Here is a 13,518-nt window from a genome sequence, read left to right on the forward strand (position 1 = left end):
CCCTGTGTGGATATATATAAATACATATAACTTTTTTTAGTTTAATGGTTTAATAGTTCCTTTCTAGTTTCCCATAGCCATTCATGCAGTCTGCATTTACACCATTACTGATAATATAAGATTAAAGGAGCAATGCAAGGTCTTTATTCTTACCTCCTAACATCTTTATAAAGATCCTGGGAAATAAGATGTATTCTCTTTTTATCGCCATTTCATAGATGCAGACACCGGGGACAAAATGGGTAAAACTCACACAGCTAAGTAATTATAGAGTTAAGATCAAAACCTAAGGTTTATAGATTTCCTAAACTTAAGTCTTCTTCTAGATCATATTCACTTTGCAATAGTGGTTCCAAATAGTATTTTTTGCTCTATTTTAATTCTCAGTAAGGACAACTGTAGGAAATACTGTTTAACAAGATAATCTTATCTTCATTGGTAAACATAAGTTGTTTATTTATCAAAACCACTGTAATATTGATTTATGCTCATGGGCCTTCACATATTCTGCGTAGTTATTTTATTTTCTTCTGGAGTATTCCCTAACATTTCTTTTTTTGAGAGAGAGCAAGCAGGGGAGGGGCAGAGGGAAAGAGAGAGAGGGAATCTTAAACGGGGTCCATGCACAAAGTGGGGCTGAATCCCACAACCATGAGATCATGACCCTAGCCAAGATCAAGAGTCGGACGTTCAACTGACTGACTCACGCATCACCCCCAACAATATTTATTCATAGGATATTAGTGTCTTTTATTATATTTTCCTAAATGTAATGTCATGAACCATTTATTTGATGTTTTCAACCTATTTGGTTTCAGGGATCTCTCTAATTTTTCTGGATTATTTTGTTTTCTTACTGATTAATGACAGCCTGTATACCTTAGGGAAATAATCTTTTGTTGTCATATTGTTTGCAGTTTCCACAATTCATTCTTAACTTCTTAATTTTATGAACATTTTTGTCTTGTAAAAGGTTTAAATTTCTTTGGTGAGCTTTTTTTTATGATTTCTTCTAGTGTTTTTGCGCATAGACGTTTCTTTCTTAACATAAAATCAGTTAAATACTTCTGTCTATTTGTTATTTCTCTTTCAATGGTTTATTTCTTTTTTTTATTGCACTCTTTAAATCATCTGGAGTTCATTTATGGTGTGAGCTTTAACTAGGTTTTTTAATCCTCCGTGGTTTTTTAGTCAATTTCCGCAATACCTCTGGTTAAATTATATAAAATGTATACATTGTTTTGGCTTTCAGAATTAGCCTACATGTGCTACCAAGCTGGCAAGAGCAATATTTCTGGGAAATATATAAATATAAACCTACTTATAATGCCAAGAAATTTTATGAAAGTGCATTAAAATATGTCATTAATCTTTTGGACACCACACTATTATTATGTGTTGCTAGTTCCAAAATTAATTGTTTATTAGACAAACACCTCCTAAAATGTTGAGTAAAAAACATAATTTAGATACCCTGCTTTCAGGACACTAGTGAAATTCATTATTCAAATGAATTCTCAAGGTTTCCACTGCAAAAAATAATAAATAAATAAATATGCCACACCTAATAGTTGTAACTTTAAATCTGAATTATTAAATAGGTGATATTCTTTCACTGAAATCTATATAAATTCTGTGTTAAAGAAATGTACATTTTTTCCATGCACTGCAAATTAAGTGACAGTTTCTAAAATAATACTAACATCTAGGTACACTTGTACACACGGATTCCTTCAGCTGTGCAATGAAACAGTATTAAGTAGGATTATGACACAGTCAATCTGCCTCTGCCACTCATGATTTTATTGCCCTTCCTCATTCTTCTTGTAATTTCCTTACCCACTTTACCATATCTCCAGGGCTCCAGGGTATGCCTTGGCTTTTGTGAACCAAGACATGCCTGTACATAATTTATACAATTCTCTGGGTTCCAATGCATCCCTTCTCCTCTTTTGTGTAAGTCTCACATCTCTTATGTTTGGTCCAATGTGGAAATGCAGGCAAATTCAGGGACATAGTGGAGTGGACATATATCATGTGATCTGCCAAAATCCATGTCCTCTTCTGTCTGGAAAGACAACCCTGGTATTCCTTTGCAGAAAACACCTCCCACCAACTGCCATTGGTTTGTTGGGACTGTCAGTCAAGTGACCTATTCTCCTTTGGCCAAGGAGTGGGCATGTGACCAAAGCTGGGCCACTTAGACTCTCCCTCCCTGGAACTTGGTTTTTATAAGGAATGACTCAAGAGAGGTTGAAACTGATTCAACTTGTGGTAGACTCTGTTAATGTCCCCAATTCTCAATCTTTCCTGTATCCAAATCTTTTGCCATGCCTATCCCCTCCTTCAGTGGGTAGCAGACACTTTTCCATCCCTGGACCATGCTGCTTGTTTTGGCCAAGGATACAAGCATAGGGAATACAAGCAGAGTCTTGAGAAGTGTTGGCACGATTGGACTCACTTGGTCTTGTGCCTCTGCCATTTGCATGAGAAGAATGTACCCATCTGAGCCTGGTGGCCCTAGGAGAAGGAGGATGAGAGATGGCAAATGGGATTGCCAAACAAAATACAGGGCATCCTGGTAAATACGAATTTTATATAAACAGCAGATACTTTTTTAGTATAATTGCTCCAAACATTGCATGGGACATACTTATACTAACAATTATTTTATGTAAACTACAAATGTAACTGGGAATCCTATATTTTTATTTTGTGAACCTGACAACTCAAGGTACATTGTCACATGTAGTGAAACCCAGTCTGGATCTGCTGACTTGCACACTTGTGAGAAATAAAAAATAACTATTGTTTTACGTCCCTGAATTTTTGACTGGTTTGTTCAGCAGCAATAGTTACCTAATACATATCATGAAAGGGCAGCCACCTGAAAGGACTATTATTTTTCACTACTGTCTGCAACTTGCATCCCTGGAGATGCATGGCTTCTGTGCCTTCCAAGGTGATATTTTCTGCTTTTCTTTTGAGCCTGGGAACTATTCCATATTCTTCCAAAGAATCACCACTTTTTACATCAAATTAGCCAGTCAATTTCTGTTGCTTACGCCAAAGAATCCTAATTGTTACAAATTGGGAAGTAGTCATAATAAGGGGAAATTTTGAAGAGGGACATTTTCAGAGGTAAATTGTCATTTGTGCTTGGGTACTCCTTTGGGTTTCCACAAAATGAACTGAGTTGCATGTATAGCATTGGCTCTTATCTGTCATTACACATTGCTTTAAAAATAATTGTAGGTTTGAAAGAACATCTAATTCTAGCTGTGAGTGTTTCAATACCTTTGTCTTTAGTCCCTAACTGACCAGCCAGAAGAAGGACAATAAATCAATTCGAGGAAGGGATAAAAGTGGTCAGTTGGTTCATTTATCTAACCTCAAATAATTAGCATTTATAACTTGTATTCAATTCAAAATGTTATCCCTAATGGTGCAAATTATTAAGTTTGTCTCATCAGTTATTGCTTATTTGAAGTTTGGGAAAGGTGCATGTATTACTGTGTGTATGGTGGTAAAGGGGTGTTAAAAACATAACACTATCAACTTCTCAATTTCTAACCTTCTTTGGTGTGGCTATAGAAGCTTACGCCCTATTTTTTGCACATGTAACACACTGGAAACTTATAGTGTATCTATATAAGAATTGCGTTCAGAAATCTACAGGATGTTTTTTAAGCAGCACTTGGTTTTAATCGCATGATCCAAAAATTCAACAATAAGAATAAAAATATACAATATAACATATTAATAACATCTTGTGAAACATCAAACATCCATCTAGTCTGGCATTTTGCTTCTGAAAATGCCAGTGAAGCATGTTGTGCTTCATGGTGTGGTAGGTTCCAGAATGGATGATAGGATTGGAAAATGTAGCACAGTTTGAGAGCCAGGGATTTTGATCCTGCTCTGACACTGGCTCATAAGGCAACCACATATTCTCTGATATTTGCTTTTGAATTTTCCTCATGAGGTACACTGTATGTGCTTAACAAGTTTTGAACGAATGAACACACAAATTAATGACAAGTTATTTAAATCTCCCTGAGACTTAGTTTCCTCATCTGGTAATTGAAAGTAATGTGCAAAGTTGATAATAGTTAATATTACAGGATTGTTGTTAGGGACAAATAAAATAATTCGTGTAAACTTGTTTTTTAAACTGTAAGGGACTCTATAAGTGTAGCTATCTATTATACAGCTAATAAAGCAGTGTTGGCTTAACTCTTCCTAAGATAACATGATAACACATTTCATGCATTTCTATGGCTAATGGCATTCTAGTTATATTTTTGCAGACACCATTATTGCCAGAAGGTGTAGGTAATTACTATAATTCATAATTAATCATTAATATTGGCTTTAACAGAAAGTCACCCCAAAGATATGTATCCAGTTCTTATCTACTAATGGGCAGAGCTATGCCAATATGTTCAGCTCTTTAGTCAATGTCTAGACATTTTATACCTGTAATAAAAAGCGACACAAAGATGTGAAAGTGTACAATCATAAACAAAAAAAGGTTTTAGAAGCTTAACTCTTGGGCTCCTAAGGAAAAGCTCTCGAAATCAAATGTTATCACTGTTACATAATTTGTAATGTAAGCCTCAGTAAAACAGAGGTCTTCTTTTATTTGTTGTTCTTATAGACAACAGATGTTGCCAGGTGTTTTGTGTCTGTAATTTGAGTCTCTAAAGCCTTAACTCTGGCCAAATAAAACAACCAGCAATGATAGTTTCTTTTCCACTGGTATTAGTTCTCACTGTTACTAGAATCCATTTATAAAGCAAGGAACATTCAGCCGCAGAAGTAGGTATTTGAAAAGGAGCGCTCTACAGGAACATGATTCCTTTTAAACACAAATTTCATGGGTGAGTAGGGAAAATGTGGAAACTATAGCTTCTTTGAGTATCAGATGAATATTAAAGTAGAAGAAACTCATTACACATATCAGTTACTCAAATTTCTTTGCCAGGAGTGATTACAAATGCTGCACTTATGCTTGCATTAGAAGATGAACAAAGTAACTTAAGGAAAGGGGGATAATATGCTAAAAATTTAGAGGAAAAGATAAAATGTATATATAAAACAAAGCCAAGTACCATATGAGTGGTAATGTGGTAAAGTCAGAGAAATAGGAGCAAGGAAGCTTGTGAAAATGACATATTGAAACAATGTGCAGTCAAGAAAAAGCCATCCTCCTGTAATCAGGCAGGAGCAATTCTTGAATTATATATGTAACTTAAAGTTAGAGCCTGAAGTCTCACTTAACATACTCCTCTGAGATGCGGCTGCCATCTTACTGTGTTGGCCAAAGGAATAAGCTGGATACGACCTCCTCTTTGGCCTTTGAACCCTAAATTATCACATTCTCAAGGGGCCGTATGAGTTGCTGTCACTGTCTCAGGTAGTGAGACTTACACCAAAATAGTCCCTATGACACATCCAGACAGTAGCCAACATCACAAGGGAGTGTTAATTTGGGTCAGACTGCTCTAAATAACTCAAACACAGTAGCCGTTGTACAAAGAAATACCATGAGCTCACTTATACACCACCTAGTGGTGGATGTGTACCCACGGTGATACATGTGTGGCATGGGTATCTACATCTGATTGAGGCTCCCAGTAGACCTAAATAGAAAGTACATTACATTGGAATTTTTCTATATTTATTAAAAGTTCAGAATTACCCTGGAATCTAAGTGTGTGGGCTGGTTTCGAAAGGGGACAAAATATTCAGGCACCAGCATTTGCATTCATGACCAGCTAAGGGCATCCATTATTGCTGCTTCAGCAATATGTATACTCTGTGGGATGTCAAATGGCTGTTCTCGTGTACAGGTCATTGCCTTGCTAAATAAGAGCAAATGGAACTATCCTGATTCTGTTCACTGAGGCTGCAGTTACTCAACAAGTCAGCAGCTCCTCCAAAATTTCATATTCCCAGACCCTGATTCCAGCTGTTTGGATATTTATTTTTGCTAATCTGGGAAAACATCCAGACGCTGATTTAATCAGTCGATGGGAGGAATGAATCTGCTTTCTTCCTTTTACCTCACAAAAGAACTTTATCATTTCTGGTACTTACAGAATAGTCTTTAGATACTGTCCAACCACAGCAGATGGTTTTGTTATCTGGCAGAAATGGGGGTATCGAGCAGAGGGAAGTTCAAAAATATCAGGCTACCTAGGGTGGGTAGCAAATAGCAACTGGGTGAATTCCAAGGGCTCAGAAATGGCACCCACAGACTCTAGCAGAGAAAAAAGAAGTGCATCTTTTCTCTCTTTGCACTCAAAACTCAGGTGGTATTCCTGGCATCTACTAAAGAACCCTCTCTGTATTCCATGAAAAGCCTGTAAAGATTCAGCCCTAAACCATGACATATCCTAAAAGCTACAAAATACATCATGTGCAGCCAATATATATATATTTTTTCTGTGTTCCATTAGTGTTCTTTAAAAAATGTGGGAAAAAAATTGCCTGTACCTTATGGATGAATTATTTAGTCAATAAGACAATATTAGAGATAAGTCCGTATATTAAAAGAGGACAGGGGGCACGTGGGTGGCTCAGTATTAAGTGTCTGACTTCAGCTCAGGTCATGATCTCACGGTTCATGGGTTACTGCCCCGTGTTGGTCTCTGTTCTGACAGCTCGGAGCCTGGAGTCTGCTTCAGATTCTGTGTCTCCCTGTCTCTCTGCCCCTCCCCTGCTCACACTCCATCTCTCTCTCTCTCAAAATAAATAAGCATAAAAAGAAAGATCACAGGATTTTAAACTATTTTTTTTTTTTTTTAGTAATCTCTATGCCCAATGTGGGGCTTGAACTCATGACCCTGAGATCAAGAGTTGCATGCTCTTACAACTGAGCCAGCCAGGTGCCCCAAAAGAGGAATTTTAAATGAGAGAGAAATAAACTATAAGTTAAAAGAACATAGAAGTATAAAGAGTTCAGAGACCACTCTTATGTCTATTATGTTTAGGAATAATACAAATCAACATTTATTGAGAGACTATAACATATAAAGGCACTGTGCTAGGCATGACCAGAGGTGAGGAGAGGATAAAACAATGACAATTATGACCTAGATCAGCCAGTTTTTATTATTTCAACAAAAGTGCCAGTAAAAGGTTACTGAAAAAATAATAATACTTAACACTAACATTTTTTAAATGGTTTACTGTTCATCTCATTTCTTCATTCCATTTGGAGAATTAGAAATGTGTAGAAATAAATATGGTGCTTGTAAGAATCCCTTAAACTTAAAGATTCCATGCCCATATTACTAGCCTAAGTTCTATTTTTTTTTAGTTGCTTAAGGCATATAGTGTTCTTTTCGTGTAGGGAAGGAGGTAGATTCTAATAGAAACCAACTAGGGTGAACTAAAGCATGCCTTGAATACAATGAAAATAATAAAAGTTGTTTCCTGCCACTGCTCAAGGGCCCAGAAGATAGAATATTTAGAGAAAGAATAGGATTGACAGGAGGTTTTCAGAATTTCTTTCTTTGAATTGCCCTTGTTCAAAGCTTACCATGAACAATTATGAACTGAATATGGAGTATTCACATTATTTCCTTCTAAACAAACAGAGTTACCATTGTGAATTAATTAATACATTCATGCCAATTATAATTTTTCAAAAATTATATATAATGGTAGGAAATACAGTAATTATCAAAAATGTTAAATATAACTAGGAGAAACAGAATACTTCCTGCCATTCTAAGTAGGCTTAAAAATTCCAGAGGGGTAAATAGGTATGCAGCATTTGGGGGAGGAAGGAAATACAAAGCCTGGAGTTGATGAATATGAGTTAGGTCTCCATTTTATCTTTCCTTGACCTCTGTTTGAGGGACAAAGGAACATTAAATAATGAAAAAAGACATAAGCAAGCAGAAAAGTGAAGAGAAATAATAAAAATAATAAAGATAATTAATAAAAATAATATGAAGTAGTATAACATTATATAATTTATGAAACTCTGATATATGACTTGCCTTATTTGATCTACACCTATCCCAATGCGATGGCTTGGACAAGTTTTATTACTACCACCCCCCCCACCCCCCACCCATATATTGGTTGAATAACTGAGACTCAGTAAGGTTCATTCTTTTGGACAAGGTCACAAAGCTAGAAAGTACCAAGTTCATAACCAGTTCATCTGATCAAGAAGATCTAGGAAGATCTTGGTATTTCAAGACTAGATTAACTACTGCTGAGATACGAGATGCTAGTATATTGATTGAATTAAACAGCTGCAAAGATGACCAGGGCACAACTACAGATATGAAAGTCTGGATAGGTGGGTACTTGTGTTCAGTACAGTGATGGAAATGTCACTGATTATGTTGAGATCCCGGAAGTCTGGTTTACCAAAGTTTGTTGTCTCTGCATTACTCAGTTCAGTTTTTTAGCTCAATTATTACATGGTTAAAAATTTGGCTTTTTGGGGGTGCCTGGATAGCTCAGTTGGTTTAGCGTCTGACTCTTGATTTCTGCTCAGGTCATGGTCCCAGGATCGTGGGATTGAGCTCTGCTGGCCATGGAGCCTGCTTAAGATTTTCTTGCCCTCTCCCTCTGCCCCTCTTTCCCCTGCTTATTCTTTCTCTCTCTAAAACTAATAATTAATTAATAATAATAATAATAAAGAATTTGGCTTTCTGGTTTTGAGGTATTTTTACAAATAATGCATCTAAAGGATACAAAAATGCTGACTTGAAGGGGCACATGCACCCCAATGTTTATAGCAGTGCTATCAACAATAGCCAAATTACTCTGCTCCTCCCTGTTTGACAGACAGCCGTATCTTCTGGTGCAGTGCCAACCGCGTCCTCAAGACATGGTGGTGAAGGCTTGAGTTAATGGATTTGGCTGTATTGGGAGTCTAGTTACCAACACTGCTTTTAATTCTGGCAAAGTAGACACTGTTGCCATCAATGACCCCATCATTGATCTCAACTACATGGTTTCCATGTTCCAGTGTGATTTCACCCCCAGCAAATTCCATGGCACAATCAAGGCTGAGAACAGGAAACTTGTCATCAATGGAAAGCCTTTCACTATCTTCTAGGAGCGAGATCCTGCCAATATCAAATGGAGTGATGCTGGTGCTGAATATGTTGTGGAGTCCACTGGTGTCATCACCACCATGGACAAGGCTGGGGCTCACTTGAAGGGTGCAGCCAAGAGGGTCATCATCTCGGCCCCTTCTGCTGATGCCCCCATGTTTCTAATGGGTGTGAACCAAGAGAAGTGTGACAACTCCCTCAGGATTGTCAGCAATGCCTCCTGCACCACCAACTGCCTGGCCCCTCTGGCCATGGTCATCCATGACAACTTTGGCATCGTGGAGGGATTCATGACCACAGTCCATGACATCATCACCACCCAGAAGACTGTGAATGGCCCCTCTGGGAAGCTGTGGCATGAGGGCTGAGAGGCTGCCCAGAACATCATCCTTGTTTCTACTGGCACTTCCAAGGCTGTGGGCAAGGTCATCCTTGTGTTGAATGGGAAGCTCACGGACATGGCCTTCTGTGTCCCCACCCCCAACATATCTGTCATGGATCTGACCTGCTGCCTGGAGAAAGCTGCCAAATATGATGACATCAAGAAGGTAGTGAAGCAGGCATCATAGGGTCCCCTCAAGGGCATCTTGGGCTATGTGACACCCCCACTCTTCCACCTTCAACATGGGCTAGCATTGCTCTCAATGACCACTTCATCAAGCTCATTTCCTGGTATGACAATGAATTTGGCTACAGCAACCAGGTGGTGGACTTTATGGTCCACATGGCTTCCAAGGAGTAAGAGCCCCTGGTCTACCAGTCCCAGCAAGAGCAAGAGGAAGAGAGAGGCCTTTAGCTGCTGGGGACTCCTCGCCCCAACTCATTCCCCAATACACTCTCCTGACCTCCAGTTTCCATCCCAGAGACCCTTGAACAAGGGAAGGGCCTTGAGGAGCCCTACCTTACCATGTGCCATCAATAAAGTATACTGTATCCAGCCAAAAAAAAAAAAAAAAATAGCCAAATTATGGAACAAGCCCAAATGTACATAGGCTGATGAGTGGACAAAGAAGATGTGGTATACATATGTGTGTGTGTGTGTGTGTATGCATATATATATATATATATATATATATATATGCATATATAATACACTAGAAAATATTATACTAAGTAAGTCAGTCAGATAAAGACAAATATATGATTACACTCATACATGGAATTTAAGAAATAAAACAGATGAACATAGGGGAAGGGAAGGAAAAATAAGATAAAAAACAGAAGGAGACAAACCGTAAGAGACCCTTAAATATAGAGAACAAATTCAGGGTTGCTGGAGGGGAGATGGGGGTGGGCTAAATGGGAGAGGGCCATTAGGAAGGGCACTTGTTGGGATTGAGCACTGGGTATTATAAGTAAATGTTGAATCACTGGGCTCTACTCCTGAAACCAATACTATACTGTATGTTAACTAACTTGGATTTAAATACATAATTAAAAAAAATTTTTAATGTTTATTTATTTTTGAGAGAGAGAGGGAGACACAGAGTGTGAGCAGGGGCAGAACAGAAAGACAGGGAGACACAGAATCTGAAGCAGGCTCCAGGCTCTGAGCTGTCAGCACAGAGTCTGATGCAGGGCTCAATCCCACAAACTGCGAGATCATGACGTGAGCCGAAGTCGGACGCCCAACCGACCAAGCCACCCAGGCGCCCCATGTATATATTTGTTTTTAAAAAAGAGAGAAAAACAATATACATTTAAAAGCAAGTTGACTTTGTCACAGTTAGCATAAACTTCAAGCCAGCGAGTCCATTTTATTTTCTTGTTCATGGTAGCATATTTCAATGGATGTGGATAATATTCTACACAATTTCATTATATATAATTTATATATATATATATAATATATATCCATTATATATATGTGTATATACACATATTTCCATTATATATATAATTATATATGTGTATATACACATATATCCATTATATATATATATATAATTATATATGTGTATATACACATATATATCCATTATATATATATATGTGTATATACACATATATATCCATTATATATATACATGTGTATATATATATATATACATATATATATGCGTATATATATATATACATATATATATGCACATATATATATATATAAAATAGATATATTTGCCATTAATGCAGTTATGGGATATTTTGACCATGTTGACGATCCATTAAAAGTGCTATAAGGATATAATGAAAAAAAATGCTGGTAATATTTATATCTGTAATTACAGAAGCATGAACACTTTTACAGTGGAAAGTAGAGACATCTTCACAGGCCTCATTTACCGCCTGTATTGCAGATAAATTTGACCAATCTCCTTCAATTTGGCCAATGCAAAATGGGGTCTCTCTTCACTCTCCCTTCTCTTAAAACTCAAGAGGGGGCAGGTGGTGGTGGTGAGAAGGAATGCTCTGTCCCTGCTTCCACAAATAAATCCTGAATGGGGTGAGTCTCATTAATCTTGAGCTAAATGTGAAGTTAGACATGGAGGCATCTCGGGTCCCCGCTGTTTGTTCAGAGCCCTAGGCATGTTATGGAGAAAATGTCAAAGATTTCTGCTTTGGCTTCTGCACCCTGCCATGATGTTTTATTCAAACTTCCATGTCCTAAGGAAATAAACACTGGCTATCAAAATCCTCCACCTGACTTCCAGTCTCACACATAAACATGCACAACACCTCTGTTTAGGAGCACAGATCAATCCTCCCTCCCCAAGAGCAGTCTCCAGGGAACGTGCTGTGAGGCTGGAGCTCTCAGGCCAGGGATTTCTGAGGCAGCACGGCCATCTGTGACTCTGTTCGTCTCCCTCTCACAACGCGTGTGCTTATACAACACAGTGTGTCTGCTGACCCTGTCTTCCAACAAGGGGTGCTTTTAACCATGAGTTAAACTCTGGGTTCTTATCAAGAAAAAATGCTGGGCAAAGAGGGCAAGGCTGGGAAGAAAAGACTATACACATCACTGACAATGGGTACAAATCAGCCACAGTCAGTGAGGGGGGCAGGAGGAATCTCTCCTATTTGGCTCTGCATCAGCTCTGAATTTCATATTGCCCGGGGAGCCAGCAGGGCTAGCATCTTACCCATAGAGCCTGGGTCAGACAACACTATGAAGTGGTCACGGTGGCCGTGCAGTTGGAGGCACACTGGCCTGGTCAGTCCTCTTGTCCACCACCGTTCAATTGTCTGGAGGCAGCTGACTTTATGGCTGTTTTGTTCTTAACAAACCATAGGCCACACGAGGCAGAGACTCGTGCTGCAGCAGTGAGTGGGATTCTTGGGTTTTTATCAGCTCCAAATAGCTCCAGATGGACTGAGAATCAGGCCTGTTGGCCATCAGAAGTATTCTTGATTCTCAGTCCACATTGCCCCCTTTTTATTCCACGGGGAAAGGGAAAGTGCGCCCTCTGTTACTCTACCTGTCCTCCCTTTGGCTTCAGGCAAGTCACTTAACCTCATTTGGCAATGATTTGGGCCTAAGAGACTGTCCTTAAGGATCTCTGATTTCCACGAGTCAGACTCACTCACACCTGTCACACTGGCCTGAAAACACAGTGCCTAGCCTGATGTGGCTTCTCACTAAGTGTATGCTAAGGGAGTGAATGCATAACTTAACTGAATCTTCAATATCATGTGTAAAATTACATGGAGACAATTAATAGTCAGAGCCACTTGTGATTACTTTGCTCTCTTTGCCTTTTGCTAATGCTTTTCTCCATTAATTATATCTTCATCACATTTCTCTTGATGGTAAAATAGCCCAAGCAGCTGAAGCCAAAACTGCAAATTTTTAGCTTCCTTCCTTTAATGCTTAGAGGTTATATGAGAGAAGGTAATGTCAGCCTCTTTCCATGTCCTGTAAATTGAATGTATCCCCAGAGTAGCTGAGCTTCAAAATCTCCAATATATTTAACCTACATATGTGTGCATACATACACATATAGTGTATATAGTATATATATATATATATATATATACATATATATATATGTATATATATATAGTGTGTATATATATATATAGTGTGTACATATATATAGTATATAGTACATAACATGTGCATACACATATATGTGTTAGTAGAAATATAAAAGAGTATAAAGATTATAAAACATCTCCCTCTGTTAACTTTTCATGAAGCTCCAGAACATATCAGGCTTTCCCTTATGCTGGCCCCTCTGATAGTTTTGAGAGTCAGATCAGGTTTCAGCTATAAGCCAGCTGGTGCCATTCATTTAAAGGAAAACAGCTATGTAAGTGAGCAAGATTCTAATCACTAAATCTAATTACAAAGTAGAGTAAATTATTACAAATGTTTCTGGAGTGTCTTAAAACACTGTAAAAAAGAAAAATTATCAGCCCAACAGAAATCTGCTATGCTGGTAGTTGATAGCATCGTTAGGGATTAGGACATTCATGTGTATAACTGTTA

General features: G+C 38.1%; 1 protein-coding gene and 1 pseudogene across 2 annotated transcripts in view; one reads left to right on the forward strand and one right to left on the reverse strand.

The window, feature by feature from the left end:
- LSAMP (limbic system associated membrane protein) overlaps positions 1-13,518 on the reverse strand; it is a 649,278-nt gene that overhangs the window by 240,162 nt on the left and 395,598 nt on the right. The window lies entirely within an intron of this gene.
- On the forward strand, positions 8,937-10,038 carry LOC109266423 (glyceraldehyde-3-phosphate dehydrogenase-like; annotated as a pseudogene).

Source organism: Panthera pardus, unplaced genomic scaffold (assembly GCF_024362965.1).
Source record: "Panthera pardus isolate Hobbes unplaced genomic scaffold, ASM2436296v1 HiC_scaffold_16, whole genome shotgun sequence".
Lineage (NCBI taxonomy): Eukaryota > Metazoa > Chordata > Mammalia > Carnivora > Felidae > Panthera > Panthera pardus.